At 47.7% G+C, this 18249-nt stretch overlaps 1 protein-coding gene across 6 annotated transcripts in view; it reads right to left on the bottom strand.

The window, feature by feature from the left end:
- The window catches only part of CHRM2 (cholinergic receptor muscarinic 2), a 149255-nt gene that overhangs the window by 84360 nt on the left and 46646 nt on the right, over positions 1 to 18249 (bottom strand). The window contains exon 1 of one of the 6 annotated variants that reach the window (XR_014473307.1): positions 2947 to 3004. The exons of 3 other annotated variants lie outside the window; for them this stretch is intronic. The gene's annotated coding sequence lies outside the window, so the exon portion shown is untranslated. Of the gene's footprint in view, positions 1 to 2946; positions 3005 to 18249 lie in introns of those variants that run through there. 2 more of the 6 variants (XM_083181174.1, XM_083181176.1) reach the window with 2 other exon arrangements.

Below are 18249 nucleotides of genomic sequence, written 5' to 3'. Positions count from 1 at the left end.
GTACTATACAGCCAATACACACAGCAAGAGAAGTTATACTGTGCCACAGTACTATACAGCCAATACACACAGCAAGAGAAGCCGTACTGTGCCACAGTACTATACAGCCAATACACACAGCAAGAGAAGTCATACTGTGCCACAGTACTATACAGCCAATACACAGAGCAAGAGAAGTCGTACTGTGCCACAGTACTATACAGCCAATACACACAGCAAGAGAAGTCATACTGTGCCACAGTACTATACAGCCAATACACACAGCAAGTGAAGTCATACTGTGCCACAGCACTATACAGCCAATACACACAGCAAGAGAAGTTATACTGTGCCACAGTACTATACAGCCAATACACACAGCAAGAGAAGTCGTACTGTGCCACAGTACTGTACAGCCAATACACACAGCAAGAGAAGTTATACTGTGCCACAGTACTATACAGCCAATACACACAGCAAGAGAAGTCGTACTGTGCCACAGTACTATACAGCCAATACACACAGCAAGAGAAGTCATACTGTGCCACAGTACTATACAGCCAATACACACAGCAAGAGAAGTCGTACTGTGCCACAGTACTATACAGCCAATACACACAGCAAGAGAAGTCATACTGTGCCACAGTACTATACAGCCAATACACACAGCAAGAGAAGTCGTACTGTGCCACAGTTCTATACAGCCAATACACACAGCAAGAGAAGTCGTACTGTGTTACATAACTATACAGCCAATACACACAGCAAGAGAAGTCATACTGTGCCACAGTACTATACAGCCAATACACACAGCAAGAGAAGTCGTACTGTGCCACAGTACTATACAGCCAATACACACAGCAAGAGAAGTTATACTGTGCCACAGTACTATACAGCCAATACACACAGCAAGAGAAGTCGTACTGTGCCCCAGTACTATACAGCCAATACACACAGAAAGAGAAGTCATACTGTGCCAGAGTACTATACAGCCAATACACACAGCAAGAGAAGTTATACTGTGCCACAGTACTATACAGCCAATACACACAGAAAGAGAAGTTATACTGTGCCACAGTACTATACAGCCAATACACACAGCAAGAGAAGTCATACTGTGCCACAGTACTATACAGCCAATACACACAGCAAGAGAAGTTATACTGTGCCACAGTACTATACAGCCAATACACAGAGCAAGAGAAGTCATACTGTGCCACAGTACTATACAGCCAATACACAGAGCAAGAGAAGTCGTACTGTGCCACAGTACTATACAGCCAATACACACAGCAAGAGAAGTCATACTGTGCCACAGTACTATACAGCCAATACACACAGCAAGAGAAGTCGTACTGTGCCACAGTACTATACAGCCAATACACACAGCAAGAGAAGTTATACTGTGCCATAGTACTATACAGCCAATACACACAGCAAGAGAACTCATACTGTGCCACAGTACTATACAGCCAATACACACAGCAAGAGAAGTCATACTGTGCCACAGTACTATACAGCCAATACACAGAGCAAGAGAATTCATACTGTGCCACAGTACTATACAGCCAATACACACAGCAAGAGAAGTCGTACTGTGCCACAGTACTATACAGCCAATATACACAGCAAGAGAAGTCATACTGTGCCACAGTACTATAAATACAATACACACAGCAGGATAAGTCATACTGTGCCACATAACTATACAGCCAATACATACAGCAGGAAAAGTTGTACTGTGCCACAGTAATATACAGCCAATACACACAGCAAAATAAGTTGTACTGTTCCACAGTACTATGCAGCCAAAACACAGAGCAAGAGAAGTTATACTGTGCCACAGTACTATACATCTAATACACAGAGCAAGAGAAGTCGTACTGTGCCAAATAATGATACAGCCAATACACAGAGCAAGTTGTACTTTGCAGCTATACATGCAATATGCAGAACAGGAGAAATGTCACTGTGCATCTGAAAATCTAAAGCGTGAGAGAAGTTGTACTATGCACCTGATCATTCAACATACAGAGCAAGACACAGGGTACGGTGCAGCTATTTATCAGTATAGAAAGCACAATAATTGGTACTGGACAGCCAATATATATGCAATTCTACACTCAACACACAGAACGAGGGAAGTTGTACTGTGCAGTCATATATTCAAATTGCAGACCAGGAGAAGTGCTACTGTGTAGCTGAACATCCGCTATAAGGAGCAAAATAAGTGTCACTGTGTAACTCCGCATCCAACATAGAGTATGTGAGAAGTGGTACTGTGCACACATCTAAATCCATCATGTAGAACAGGAGAAATGTAACTGTGCAGATCTAAATCAAATATAGAGAACAGGAAAGTGTCACTGTGCACAGTGCATTTAGAGAATATGAGAAGTAGTACTGTGCATGTATGCATTCAATATACAGAGCAAGAGCAGTATTATTCTGCAGTTCTACATGCAGTTTACAAAACAAGAGAAGTGGCAATTTGCAGCTATATACCCCATGTATACAACATGAGGAGTAGTTCTGTGCTGCTGTACATACGACACACAGAATCAGAGGTGGTACTGTGCATTTGTACACCCAATATAAAGGACATGAGAAGTGGGAGTGTGTGTGAGGACACACACACTGTGCACTGTCTAATTCACAAATCTTCTGAAAACTAAAAGTGTTGGTTTTGCCCATAGCAACCAATCAAATCTTAGCTAGCGTTTCCTGACTGATATTAAAAATGATTTAAAGAACCTGATTTGGCAACTCCTTCTTACATGTGGGGGAGGCGGCATTGGGGGTACGCTGATACCACTTCCTTCATAACACAGTGAAAATGGAACCCAAGACCTCAGTTCTGTGAGGCAGCAATGCTAACCATTACACCAACCATGCTGATCTTGCATTAGCAGACGTGCGCCGTATAGCAGCCCACAAACCAGGATACCACATTAGTGATGGTTTTACCTACAGTACTCCACATCAGCAGGCCCAGCAACCGGTGCAGCGCAAGCTCTCTCTCTGTCACACCGGCAGGGAATTATGAGAGCGTCACCCTTGGACATTGGAAGTGTCTGTGATCTGGATGAAATCCAGATTTCAAATTCTACATAGGGTTGTGCCAGCTGCCTGTGACAATGTGCAGGCCCTGTCACCTATTACTGTGCTGCACCTTCTCTGTCCCTGAGCCAACTCGGGGAAGAGCTGTGCTACGGTAGTCAGCCATGATGGGTTCCCCTGCACTGTCTGAGGATCCCTGACACTAATAAATGAGCAGAGCTTCCTGCACGTAGCGCGCTGCCGCAATGTAACACGAGGAGACAGCAGGACTGATTACACTACTTATTTTCTGTGAGGCAAGAGCCCTCTCTCTCTGTCACCGCATAAATTGGGAATCCCAGAATACGTGACGCGTGCGGCGCTGGAGGGGGTTATCGCCGAGTATACAGGAGGATACAACATTATAGGCCTATGGGCAGTGGCGTATTTATAACGGGTGCAGTGCACTCGGGTCCCTGATTCCCAGGGGGGCCCACACCACACATGCTGCAGCCATTTTTTTTAAATACTTAAAGTGCTCAGTGTGTACAGTGTACCGAGCGATGGTGTGAAAATCACCGGCCGATAAATCGCTCAGTGTATTTTCACTCGGCCCAGAGATTGCCATTTTCCGGCGATCCTCAGTACACGGCTCTGCTCCCGGCAGTGAGGAGGGGGCCCAGCCGCAGAAGGCTGCACACATGCCACCTCCTCCTCTCTTAAAACGCCCCTGCCTATGGGGCTAATTCAGCCTCTACAGCCGCACAGGGGCGGACGCAGCGGTGTGCATGTGCGAGCCCTGAAACTGTGGTTCTAGAAAATGCAACTGCAGTCTAAGGGCCAATGGGGGTCAATATACACAAGTTATGTTAAATCATTTACCGAGGGTCATATTTAGAAGCCTTGAAACTTCCGGGTGTGGATCAAAGGGTCGGTAGTGTTTGTGTCGACCGCCCATAAGTAGTCACCCAAAGGTCGACATGCCTCTGTCTAGGTTTACATGATGAACTGGCCCCGTTGTATGAGCGTCCTGTTGGTATTTCCCAGCCCCTACTGGGCAGCCAATAAGCTTGTCAGCAACATCAGGCGTTTCTGAGTAATGCAAACGTTTGTTGATTTAAATTGTGTTTGTATCTGGTCTTTAACTCGATCTGTTCTCAGTAACATCACGTTGCGGCACGTTTTATCCTGTTAGCGCTGCGACGCAGAACACTGCGCCCCTTAGCGGTACATAACAATGGTATACCTGCTGGGCATCGCTAGCGATCGCGCTGATAAACATATACTGTAGGTCTTTAGTAGACTGTTTTTGTGTTGGCGCGGATCCAATCGATCGGATTCCCGTCTCATTTAATATGGTAAAACACCGCTAACTATAGAACTCAAAGTGGGGGGAAACATGAGCGGAAAGCTACAAAAATAAAATGGCATAAAAGCAGCACAGAGAACAAGTGCAGGTTCACCATGTAGGAAGAAACGGGTAACAACTATATAGTGAGTGTACAGGAAGGTGGCAACGATCCCTCAAAAGCATGGGCAGAGCCAGAACTCTGTGGGCCCCCTTCACACTCTCTCCACAGACACCTCTCTCCAGTGATAGTTCATTTTACTGTATGCCTCATAATATCGCCTTAGTTCATGTTTACAACATAGATTATCAGTGCCCTAGTTTATTTTATGCCACGTGGTAGTGCCCTATTTCAAGTTATGCCGCATAGTAGTGCTCTATTTCATCGTATGCCATGTTGTAATGCCCTATTTCATGTTATGCCGCATAGTAGTGCTCTATTTCATGGTATGCCATGTTGTAGTGCCCTATTTCATGTTATGCCGCATAGTAGTGCTCTATTTCATGGTATGCCATGTAGTAGTGCCCTATTTCATGTTATGTTACACATAGAAGTGCCCACATTTATTTTATGCCCCATAGCAGTGCATACCTCCCAAACTTCACATCCTGGTGATCGGGAATCGCACGCTAGTAAAGGGGGGGTGACTTTGCTGGAGAGGCGTGGTCTTGCGGGGATGCCAGCCACACCTTGTTTTTCATCACCAGTGCTGTGTAAATTGCTGGCCATGCCCCTCTGCCTCACTGAATAGACACTGTGCGCGGAGCGGAAGCAGGCAGGGGGGGACTCCCAACTGTACCCACCCACCGTGGGACACTGCCGGCCAGGAGGCAGGACAGTCTCCCAAAAATGGGACTGTCCAACGAAAATCAGGACCGTTGGGAGGTATAGTAGTGCACTAGTTGATTTTTGTCTTATAGAAGTACCCTCGCTCACATTATGCCACACATTGCCACCAGTTTATATTATGTCAGACTGTACTCCCCCAGTTCACAACTTGCCACTTTAGCCTTGCAGAGACATAAAGTGGAGAGAGATCAGGTTGTGGTTGAAGGATCATAACTGGATGTTCTAACGTGAGTTCAGACAGAGCGGGCCACCGGAATTGCTATGCAAATCAGTGTGTGCCCATTATTAAGCGGTGGTCACTAGCACAAAGCGTTTCAATGGGAGTCGCCTGGTCGAGGAGATGAGTACAACTCACAAATATGCGCATTTGGCTCCATGCACGCAAGTGGCAGCAATCACGTCCGACTTCGCGCTCATCACCACCTCCGCCCATTTATATTCTACAGTGGTCTCCTGACGTACTGTCTCAGCATCAGACCTGTACTTCGTAGATGTACGGAGAGAAGGGAACGGAGATGTTGGGCTGACTGACAGCCAAGCGGAGCCCATATCATAGGTGAGACTTAGGCTGAGGCGAGCGGGCTGCCAGCACAGAGCTGGGAAGTCAATTATCCTTCTGGGAGAGATTCAAGCTTAAGCGTTTGGCTGCTTAAATACATAGCGAAAAGTTCAGCGAGAGGAGAACAGGGAACCTGGGGCTGATCCCTGGAACAGAACCAGCGCTACCATCCATGGGGGTGACCGACAGAACCTAGAACATTCAGAGAGAGAGAGTGGAAGCTCAGTAAATCTGACCCATGCGGCCCACTCCGGTGACCCCTTTTGCAGCCGCTACTGCAAATATACCTTAATGTCATAGCCAATGACTGTCTCCTGATAGCCTTAATTCAGATCTCAGGGTTGGCTGACAATTTGCAGGTCATGTGATTATCCATCACGCATGCATATGGCCCGGTAGTACGCACACGCAAAGTCATCCCGCGATAAAATCCTGCTACTTATTTTTATCGCTGGCCACGCGCAAGTTGATTGACAGGAAGCTGGTGTTTGAGGGTGGTAACCGGTCGTTTTTGGGGAGTGTTGGGGAATACACGGGCGTGCCAAGGTGTTTACTGGAGAAGTCATGTTCCATCAGCTCCGGTCCCAATCAGACTAAAGGTGCCCATACACTAGTAAGATTTATCTGCAGATCTGCCTGGTTGGAACAAAAACATGGTTATGGATGAGTGACAGTTTGTCAGTTTTCCAGCATTTCCAAGCAAATGGTCAACTGTCATTTGCTCTCATCCATAACCAGGTTTTTGTTCCAACCAGACAGATCTGCAGATAAATCTGCGTGTGTATGGCCACTTTAAATCTATTGCAACTGCCGAGTAAGTCCTGGCTGTACAATTGGGTCTGAATTCGGCCCATAGTTGCGCCAATAAGCTGACAGCGAACGGTAGAGGAACCCTGCTCATGTCCCACGGCATATGACCGCCAGTTTCGGCGTGGCCGCGTTTTCTGATGCAGTCCCTGACTATGCCAAGCCCTCTGCAAAATGCCTCCCCCCCCCCATCTCGCTGGTTAAGGTCAACAGATGGTCAACAGGGTCAAGAGGTCAACATGACCGTGGTCAATACAAAAAAAATGTCCAAAACTAGTTTTTTTCCTATATTTGTTAGCCGCATCTTGTATGTTTATGTTCCGTGACCGCCGTCGGCAGCCATGTCGACGCTCGCCAGACTCCAGGTGAGGCGGTTCGCTCCGTTACGCAGCAGGTTACTATTCCCGATCATAGTCCGCATGGATAGTAAATCAAGCAAATGTTGGAAAGAGGTGTGAAAAGCCCACAAACTACGTGTCGACCATGTCGACTTATTGTACCTGTTGTCCTTTCATCCGCATGACGATTACGCCTCTGTCTAGGGTCGGCTAGGGTGAGACATTTACACGCTGATAACAGCAACAAGTACGTAAGCGCTTTGGCCTAGTTGTGATAAATACACAGCGCACAGAACTGCAGCGTTTGCCGATATTTATTTAATTTGTACGTCTCATTTCACAATTTCTCAAGTGCTTGATGGCAGATTCTTTAAACATACCAAACTGCGCTGATAAATGGCGTTCGGCCTTAAAGGGAGAGCGTTACTGAGGCTGGAGAATATTGTGCTTATCGTTACTATTATCACAACTAAATGACGGCTTCTGCAATGTACTTTTACTTTGAGCTGTGACAGTTTTTACTTTCACTTTGAGCTGTGACAGTTTTTAGCCTACAAACTCTCCACCCCACCCCCAGTCCCTATCTTCTCCTACCTCCAATCTCTGTCTCCACAGCTCCCTCACCCCATATCCAGCAAGTTTAAAACAGATCCGTGTCCCTGCAAAAATGGCTTTCACTTTCTGTTATATCTTTTAGCACACAAAGGAGTAATTTGGTTCGTTGAGTGGCCTTTAGTGGTCACTGGCGGTACTTCACCTCATAGAGGTGAGGAATAGTTAGCCTTTTATATAGAGATGTGGACAAAGCTTAGAACGCAATACAATATTTACGCAAAGTTAATATATTTTTGCTTCGCGTTATTTGCGCGTTTCTGTCTATGACTTTTTCTATTCCTCCGACGCTTACGAACCCTGAGGCTGGAACCGGGATGCGGTCATTTGGTCTACAGCATGATTGTCAACAGTCATTAGATCGACATGGGTCTAGGTCAACATGGGAAAAGGTCGACATGGTTCTAGGTCAAAAGGTCATTAGTTCGATGGGTCATTAGTTCGACAGTGTCTAGGTCGACAGTCAAAAGGTCGACATGGGGTTTTTCACTGTTTTTTGAGCCTACATGTGCCGACAGGCGGTATTACATGCCCTACCATCCACTAGGGCGTGGTGGGAGAATAAAATAGTGTGTCAAGCGTAGCGCGGCACCGCGCCCGAAGCGTTGGGAGCGCAGCGACATGTGTCCATGTCGACTGTGTTGACATTTGGGTAAAAAAACGGCGAAAAACCCCATGTCGACCTTTTGACTGACGACCTAGACACTGTCGAATGAATTACCTTTTGACCTAGAACCATGTCAACCTAGACCCATGTCGACCTTTTGACTGTCGACCTAGACACTGTCGAACTAATGATGACCTTTTGACCTAGACCTATGTCGATGTTTTCCCATGTCGACCTAATGGTGTCAACTTAATGACTGTCAACCATCATGACCAAATGATCCCAACCCCTGGAACCATAGGAGAGTGTGGACAGCAGAGAGTGCCGCGCATTACATACAGCGCACGCTGCCAGACGCACTCTGTGGATAAGGAGTTGATGATACGTTTGCACTAGTGGCAGAAAATCATGTTGCTCGGCTTGAGAGTAACATTATGGCTGCACTGACGGCAGCAGCTCCCGGCCTCTGTCCCTTATACATTCACCTCTATAACTGAATAGCGCAATATGTGTATATCAGACCAGGGACATGGGAACAACACGCTGCCTTTATTACAGGGCGCTGCGGAGGTGAGCGCTATGTGTTCTCTTGTGCAGACGTTTTGTGTCTGGCAGTACATTGTTGGTGACCTCATAATAAAGGAACGCCACTTCATTATTATTACTAGTTATTTATATAGCGCACATATTCCGCAGCGCTGTACAGATAATATTTGGCCACTCACATTAGTCCCTGCCCCAGTGAGTTTAAACTCGATGGGCCTGATTCGGCAAAGGCTCGCTAAGCATCGGTCAGAGCCCTGAAATGCGGCACGGCTGAATACCCGCCCCTGAATCCCCTCGGTACCAATCGCCGAAGACGGGATGGGCAGTGGCGTCAACCGCTCCTGCGTTCCCATGGTCCAGCACTGTTTCCACCTCTGTCCACAGCCCGGCGTGCGCAAATTCCCCACCATCTGAACGGGGCTGAATTCGTCCCCTTCCGATTGGTGGTGAATTAGGCCCTCTATTCCCTACTACACGTCCTTGCACGCACATTACAGTTATTTTTTTCTTTTTGTTAGGAGACAATTAGCCTACCAGTATATTTTTGGTGAGTAGAAACCAAAGTACTCGGAGGAAACCCACGCAAGTACACTCACCGAATCAGGGAGATTACAGTGGGATGCACCGCACAAAGCACATCGCTTCATCAATGGGTGTGTCACGTACTGATTAAATGGCGTGTCTAGCTCCACACATGGGTGTGTCTAGCTCCACATATGGGCGTGTCTAGATGCCGATGGGCGTGTCTAGCTGCACATATGGGCGTGTCTATACACAAATACTTGTGAGATATTTCGGTACTTGTTTCCTATCTGGGCGCCCAGGTTTTCTACGTACGGCACCGTAATGAAATTGGATCGCATCGCATCGTACACATACACGATATTGAACGATGCGATGCGATCCGATTCGATTTCCCATAGGAAACAATGTGAAATGGCTCAATTTAGCCAAATTATCATAGGAACAATAGTAAATGGGCCAAAAACACCCCTGAACATTGAAATGTCCCCCCAAAAGTAGTTGACGCCACCCCGCCATCAACGTGAACCCGAAGCGTGGCGAGCGCAGCGAGCCCGCGAGGGGCGGCGGTACGCGTCCTCCGACCTTTTCATGCCCTACTATCCACTAGGGCGTGGAGTGAGAATAGAATAGTGTGGCGAGCGCAGCGAGCCACCGAGCCCGAAGCGTGGCGAGCGCAGCGAGCCCCGCGAGGGGACGCGGATACCTTCACAGTTATACGCTTCCCCTCGCGGGCTTCCCAGGTGTCCATGGCGACGCGGACACCTGGGAAGCCCGCGAAGGGACGCGTTTACCTGTGAAGGTATCCGCGTCCCCTCGCGGGGCTCGCTGCGCTCGCCACGCTTCGGGCTCGGTGGCTCGCCACACTAATCTATTCTCACTCCACGCCCTAGTGGATAGTAGGGCATGAAAAGGTCGGAGGACGCGTACCGCCGCCCCTCGCGGGCTCGCTGCGCTCGCCACGCTTCGGGTTCACGTTGATGGCGGGGTGGCGTCAACTACTTTTGGGGGACATTCCACTGCTCTGTGGTTTTTTTGGGGGTTTCTGGCCCATTTACCATTCTTCCCTATGCTGATTTGGGTAAATTGATCCATTTAACATTGTTTCCTATGGGAAATCGCATCGGATCGCATCGCATCGTTCAATATCGTGTATGTGTACGATGCGATGCGATCAGATTTCTCTACGGAGAATAGCATGGTGCGCAATTAACTTAGCAGGCGCCCAGATAAGAAACAAGTACCGATATTTCTATATAACATTAGTTATATATTACATAAATATAACGATATATTTTGAGAAGTTTTGCAAGTACAGTACGGATGGTGTAATGGTTAGCATTACTGCCTCACAGCGCTGAGGTCATGGGTTCTATCCCCACCATGTGTTATATATACAGGGTAGTACGGACGGTGTAATGGTTAGCATTACTGCCTCACAGCACTGAGGTCGTGGGTTCTATCCCCACCATGTGTTATATATACGGGGCAGTACGGATGGTGTAATGGTTAGCATTACTGCCTCACAGCACTGAGGTCATGGGTTCTGTCCCCACCATGTGTTATATATACGGGGCAGTATGGATGGTGTAATGGTTAGCATTACTGCCTCACAGCACTGAGGTCGTGGGTTCTATCCCCACCATGTGTTATATATACGGGGCAGTATGGATGGTGTAATGGTTAGCATTACTGCCTCACAGCACTGAGGTCATGGGTTCTATCCCCACCATGTGTTATATATACAGGGTAGTACGGACGGTGTAATGGTTAGCATTACTGCCTCACAGCACTGAGGTCGTGGGTTCTATCCCCACCATGTGTTATATATACGGGGCAGTACGGATGGTGTAATGGTTAGCATTACTGCCTCACAGCACTGAGGTCATGGGTTCTGTCCCCACCATGTGTTATATATACGGGGCAGTATGGATGGTGTAATGGTTAGCATTACTGCCTCACAGCACTGAGGTCGTGGGTTCTATCCCCACCATGTGTTATATATACGGGGCAGTATGGATGGTGTAATGGTTAGCATTACTGCCTCACAGCACTGAGGTCATGGGTTCTATCCCCACCATGTGTTATATATACGGGGCAGTACGGACGGTGTAATGGTTAGCATTACTGCCTCACAGCGCTGAGGTCATGGGTTCTATCCCCACCATGGCCCTAACTGTGTGGAGTTTGTATATTCTCCCCATGCTTGCGTGGGTTTCCTCTGGGTACTTTGGTTTCACAAAAATATAGTGGGAGGTTAATTGGCTCTCAACAAAATTAACCCTAGAATGTCTGTGTGTGCGTTTACATGTGGTAGGGAATGTAGATTGTAAGCTCCACTGCGGCAGAGACTGATGTGAATGTTCAAATATTCTCTGTACAGCGCTGCGGAATATGTGTGCGCTATATAAGTAACTGTTAATAAATAAATAAAATAAATAAGTACTGATACTAACACTGCTGCCTGCAATATGGGGTTTCTTGTTTGCAGCTATATATTCGCTTTGATATTTATTTTCTTCTCACTTAGTATACATCAGGCATGTCCAAACTGTGGCCCTCCAGCTGTTGTGAAACTACAAGTCCCATCATGCCTTGCAACAGTTTTGCCATTAGGGAATGCTAAAACCAAGGCATGCTGGGATGTGTAGTTTCACAACAGCTGGAGGGTCACAGTTTGGACATGCCTGGTATACATGATTAATGTCATGACTATGCAATAAATTCCAAATGCAATTTGACCTTGTGTGAATTCATCCCCATAGATCTAAGAAGGAAGCAGGGAAGCTGGTCATCCCCTCTCCTGCCGTACATTGGGAAAATGACATGATAGATGGGAAATGGCCATGAAGGCCTCCACTAAGGGAACATATGTTAATATATTATATTATATACCCCCCCCCCCCCCCCCTCATCCCAGAGCTATTGAGTTATTCTGGTGGTTTTATCCGTGGAGCACCACATTCGCCGTGCGCACCGAGTACTCACAGTGTTTATACAATGCTCTGCTGAAGGGGAAGTTGCAATAATATTCAAGACAGTATCAAGCACCGTGAGACATATCTGTGCCCTTAGCGCTTTCTGTGTATGTATTACAAAAACAAATATGCTAAAAAAAAAAAAGAAAAGGGAGGCGAATCTCCTGCCATTTCCGTTGTTGTTTTAGTTAACATTTTTGGGAGAGATAGTTTGTAGATCTCATTAACAGCTCTATTTTTACCAGCTCAATTCACAAGTATTTTATCCGTGCGCCAAAACACACCACAAAAAAACTTGCTCCCAGTACAAAGAAGTCTTGCAGGAATAAGAGAACTGGTTTCTATCTCTGACGTTACTGACTTTATTCTCACAGCAAACAAACCCGATTCCCGCGGCCGGTCAGAGGTGACGGAAACAATTCGATCGATGTAATGAAAACACTGAAACGCGCCAGGCTGACACAAGTAACAAAGGGAGGTCACCGAAGACATAACTCCGGGCTTTTTATTACAACCTCAGAAATGTTTAAGGGAACGCTCTTTATATGGGAACAGGTGGAAAGTTTTCACTATTTCAGGATGTACAGAGGAGCCGTGAATGTAGACAAATCCCACTTGTACGGGTTCCAAAGCCTGGATACTGGGCCTTGAACTTTGACACCCACCTGGCGGCCAATAAGCCGCATTTGTTCTTGTGGTTTGTAAATGACCTATGAACATACAGGCAGGTGGGGGGGGGGTTACTTACCTTGTCCCCTGATGTCCACGGCAGCCTTCAAGAACTTCTTCAGCGGCATCTCCGGTCCCAGGGGTGCATTGCGATTTTTCCGTATACAAAATACGGAAAAATTCCTTTATCCGAAATGATCGTGGTCCCGCATATTTCGGATAAGGGATACTCAACCTGTATAATCGTAGTGTGTCCGGTAACATGGATACACACTATAAGATTATCTGTCTCAGCATTCTGGTTGGAGCGAAAATCTGGAAATGTATTGGCCCAAATGCCAATCAAGCATTTGCTCCCAAAAGTTGGAAAATGGGTAATTCGGATTAATTGGTTAAGCCTGTCAGCCTTCCGGATACACATTAACAGATTTTCATTTCAACCAGAAACTTTGACAGATACAGATGGAGCGTTCCTCTTCCTTGCATGGGCTGGTGGTGGATTCGTCAGCCACCGGCAGCCGCCGGAAGGGGACGTGATGCGTGTGCGTCCCCTTACAACTGAGCTCCCCGCCGCTCCCCACCGATCCCACCTCCCCGCTCCCCCCCCCCCCTAACCCTGCCTGTCTCCCTGAACAGGCAGGGTTTTGCTTCCCCCCCCCCCCCAGCAGGAAACTGGGACGAGCGTGCGTGTGGGATGGAGCGCCGGCCCGCCAGCGGGGGTGTTCCGGCGAGCCCCAGCTCTGGCCGAGTGGTGCTCCATCTGTAGGGCCTAATTCAGGTTAGCTCAGTGAGCGAGAGTCGTCTGTACCCAACTTTTATAGCATCTAATTCTCTGTCTTTAGTGGAACCGTCAGTCCCATAAAACACAGAACGCACAAGTTTGTGTAGCGTATTATCAAGCACAAGGCCGAAGCTATATAAATACATGTTAATAAATAATATGGCAGTAACCCCAACTGAGGTGAATCCTTTGTTCTTTAAAAAAACAAAAGAGAAATGTTTCGAACCAACAGATGTTTCTTGTTTAATGTCAGACATCTTCCGGAAAATGCACTTGAAGACTTTTATTCTGCCGCCGAAGACTCGGAATTGTGCCATTCGCCGCCGCCGAGTGTCAGACTGTAATGGGCTGCTGAGTGCTAGCACTTTCTGCACACCAGTCATAAACACCTCCGTATAATTTTACAAGCTACCCCTGTGTTATAATGATTGGTGTCTCTTATCTCATTGGTCACCTGAAACTACTGTAGCTGCGGGAGTGTATACAGTGTAAACACTGCATAAATCACTAAGTGCATACAGGGACTGCGCCGCGCTCCTTGGAGGTAATTTATTAACCGGAGAAGCAACACACTAAGGTGTCTTTTTTCCAAAAGTCTTCCACAATCTCCCACTCTGCAGAGCGTTGGAGTAAGTGCAGGAGTTTGGGGGAGCGGTAGAAGAACTTAGTAACTACCCTGGACATTATATACTACATGGTTTATAGTATAGGTTGTATCATTGATATAATATACAAAAGTGGTCAGGAAAAGTTTAAAACATCCCATAATAAATGAATACACAAACATAATAAAACCAGTACTGCACTTTCTAAGCTCACATTTTCCCACCTCATGGTAAGGCTCCTGTTTCTTCTCCCTGATAGCTGCTCTCTGGTCCAGTGCACGGATTGAGGACTCCACACACACAACTAACTTGGTAGAAAAAGTTGCCACCACTGGGCATGTGCAGCACCTCCGCTCTGCCCCTTACACTGCATGAAGTATTATAAACCGTTGCTGGTGTTGAAATAATTTGAGTCACTTGCCAAGAGAAGAGGGGGTTACTGAGATGATTCAGAGACGCGCGCAAAATTTGCACACAGCGCTATTGCATTGACATCGCACAGAAACTCCTTATGTCCTAAACACACGTCCTATGCCCCCCCCCCTTCCCCCCTCCACTCACTCTCCATTTTATCACTTTTGAAGCTTAGAGCATCTGGCCCTGTATAAGGAGTGACAGAGTCCTGACATATGTCACAAGAAAGTGTTTATTTGCATGGGTGTAATGTATTCCAGTTTCCCCGCTGATAAAAGACCCGATATTCATCAGAGACCCTTATCTGTTATGTCTGGAAACAGAACAAGAAGGAAAACTATGGGGAGTTTATGTTCCCATGAATCTTCTGAGAGCGCGCTGTACTGATGTACTGATCACGGCAATGCTGGCTTCCTTGGCTATTATACAGAGTATTCCCTCGTCACGCAGTACAAGACCAAAAAATAGGATTTTGGGTACCTACCGGTAAATCCTTTTCTCGTAGTCCATATGGGATACTGGGCTTCACTACTATGGGGATTGAGACCTCCGCAGGAGAGACAGGCACATAAAAGAACTTTCAGTGTGGGTGCACTGGCTCCTCCCCTCAATCTCCCTCCACTAGTCAGTTAATGCAAAAACTGTGCCGAAGGAGAGCATGTGAGGAGTATGTGATAATGTATTGTGGTGAGATTCATCCAGCACACCCAAACGAACAAAAAACATATAAAAGAGGTGAATCCTAACAACTTAAGAGGACACCTGTAACTAGAACAATCTATAGTCATATTTATCCTATAGAAAACAAGGCAATAAGCCTAACCATAAAGTAAGTCTGACAGCAGAAAAAGCCGCACTGAGGCGGGCTCCCAGTATCCCATATGGACTACGAGAAAAGGATTTACCGGTAGGTACCCAAAATCCTATTTTCTCTACCGTCCAATGGGATACTGGGCTTCACTACTATGGGGAGGTCCCAAAGCTACCAGAACGGGTGGGAACGTGCGGATTCTGCTGTAGAACCGCATTCCCGAACTGGGAATCCTCCCTGGCCAGGGTGTCAAACTTGTAGAACTTCACAAATGTGTGTTGCCCTGACCAAGTTGCGGCCCTGCATAGCTGCATTGCCGACACCCCTCGAGCAGCCGCCCAAGAGGTACCTACAGACCTGGTTGAATGAGCCTTTACTGAAAAAGGAAGCGACAAACCAGCTGATGCATAAGCCTGCTGGATAGTACATCTTATCCACCTGGCAATGGTACGCGTTGAAGCAGGTAAACCCTTCTTCTGCGCATCATAAAGCACAAACAGGCTGTCCGTCTTACGGATCCTAGCTGTGCGCTTGACATACCCCTTAAGGGTGAGGACCACATCCAAGGTATCTGGTATATCTGGGTGTGTCGCGCTAGAAGGAACCACAATAGGTTGGTTTAGGTGGAACCCTGACACCACCTTTGGAAGGAATTGTGGTCTAGTCCTGAGTTCCGCCCTATCGTTGTGGAACACAAGGTAAGGGCTCCGACAAGATAAGGCCCCGAGCTCGGACACCCTCCTGGCCGAAGCTAGAGCCAGCAAAACAACAGTCTTCCAAGTGAGGTGTCGCAGCTCAGACTCTTCCATTGGAACAAACCGGGCTGATTTTAAGAAAGTAAGAACTACTTCCAAATCCCATGGTGCAGTGGGAGGCACAAAGGGGGGCTGAATCCTCAGCACCCCCTGTAAGAAGGTTTGCACTTCCGGCAAGGCCGCAATCTTTTTCTGAAAAAACACAGATAGTGCAGAGATTTGGACCTTTAAGGAACCCAATCTGAGTCCCTTATCCAGGCCAGCCTGAAGGAAACGTAGCAGACTGTTTAATCGAAAACTGGCCGGAGGCAACTCATTCTTCTCACACCAGGCAATATATCTGCGCCATATTACATGATAATGAGCAGCCGTCACCGGCTTCCTGGCTTTTATCATTGTAGTGACGACAGAGGGATGGAGACCCTTGTGGACTAAGATCTGCCGCTCAACCTCCAGGCCGTTAAACGTAGCCGCTGTAAGTCCTGGAAGACGAACGGGCCCTGGAGGAGCAGGTCTTCTCTTAGGGGCAGACGCCACGGGTCTTCCACTAGCATGGCCTGAATGTCCCCGTACCAGGCCCTTCTTGGCCAGTCTGGTGCCACCAGTATGGCCTCCGTCCCCTGATGCCGGAGCCGCTTTAGCACCCGAGCCAACAATGGGAGAGGTGGGAAGAGGTACACCAATTGGAAATCCCAGGTCCAGGTGAGAGCGTCCACCGCTATCGCCCCTGGGTCTCTGGTCCGTGCACAGTACATTGCTACCTTGTGGTTCAATCGTGAAGCCATCAGGTCGATCTGAGGGAGCCCCCACAGATCCACTATGGCATTGAACACTTGAGTGTGAAGGCCCCACTCTCCCGGGTGAAGATCGTGACGACTCAGGAAGTCCGCCTCCCAATTGTCGACCCCCGGGATAAAAATGGCAGACAGGGCCTGGACATTCTGTTCCGCCCAGGACAGAATTTTTGACGCTTCTCTCATGCAAGGCATGCTCTTGGTACCACCCTGCCGATTTATATAGGCCACAGTGGTGGCATTGTCCGACTGGACCTGGATCGCCTTTCCCTGTAACAATGGAGCTGCCTGTAACAGGGCATAGTAGACCGCCCTCAACTCCAGCTTGTTGATATGAAGGCCTGACTCCAGTGGAGACCATCGACCCTGTAGGCGGACTCCCTGTGTCACAGCTCCCCAGCCCCTCAGGCTGGCATCCGTGGTTACCAGAATCCAGTCCTGGATCTGGAACCGTCTGCCTGCCAACAAATTGGATGAATCTAGCCACCACTGTAGCGAGATCCTGGTTCTTGTTGCAAGGCCAATCCTTCTGCGCATCTGCAGGGGGGAGCCGGACCATTTTGTCAGAATATCCAATTGAAAGGTCCTGGAATGGAAGCGGCCAAATTGTATTGCTTCGAATGAAGCCACCATCTTGCCTAGAAGCCGGAGGCAAAGATGGATCTGTACCAGAGGTGACTGTAGGACCTCCCTGACCAGCTGTTGTATTGCAGTGACCTTTTCCATCGGCAGAAAAACTTTTTGTTCTGATGTATCCAGGATCATGCCCAAGAAAACCATCCTCTGGGTTGGAACCAGCGATGATTTGGGCATGTTTAGGATCCACCCGTGGTCTCTTAGAACCTGTATGGACAGATTGAGAGCACTGCTTAAAGCCTCCGCCGACCCTGCTTTTATTAGCAGGTCGTCCAGGTATGGCACTACATTCACCCTTCGGAGCCTGAGTAGTGACATCATTTCCGCCATTACCTTTGTGAAAACCCGCGGGGCTGTCGACAGGCCGAAAGGTAACGCCCGGAATTGGTAATGGTCGTTCCCCAAGGCAAACCTGAGATAGATTTGGTGTGGGGGCCAGATAGGAATGTGTAGATAGGCGTCTTTGACGTCTATAGAGGCCAGGAACTCCCCTCTTTCTAGGCTGGCGATCACAGAGCGCAAGGACTCCATCCTGAACTTGAACACGCGCAGGAAGGGGTTCAGTGACTTTAGATTCAGGATGGGTCTTACTGAGCCAT

The sequence above is a fragment of the Crinia signifera genome, chromosome 4 (assembly GCF_055691185.1).
Source record: "Crinia signifera chromosome 4, ASM5569118v1, whole genome shotgun sequence".
NCBI classification, from domain to species: Eukaryota; Metazoa; Chordata; class Amphibia; order Anura; family Myobatrachidae; genus Crinia; species Crinia signifera.
The sequence above is the reverse complement of the archived record's forward strand: the minus strand, read 5'-3'. Positions and strand labels throughout refer to the sequence as shown.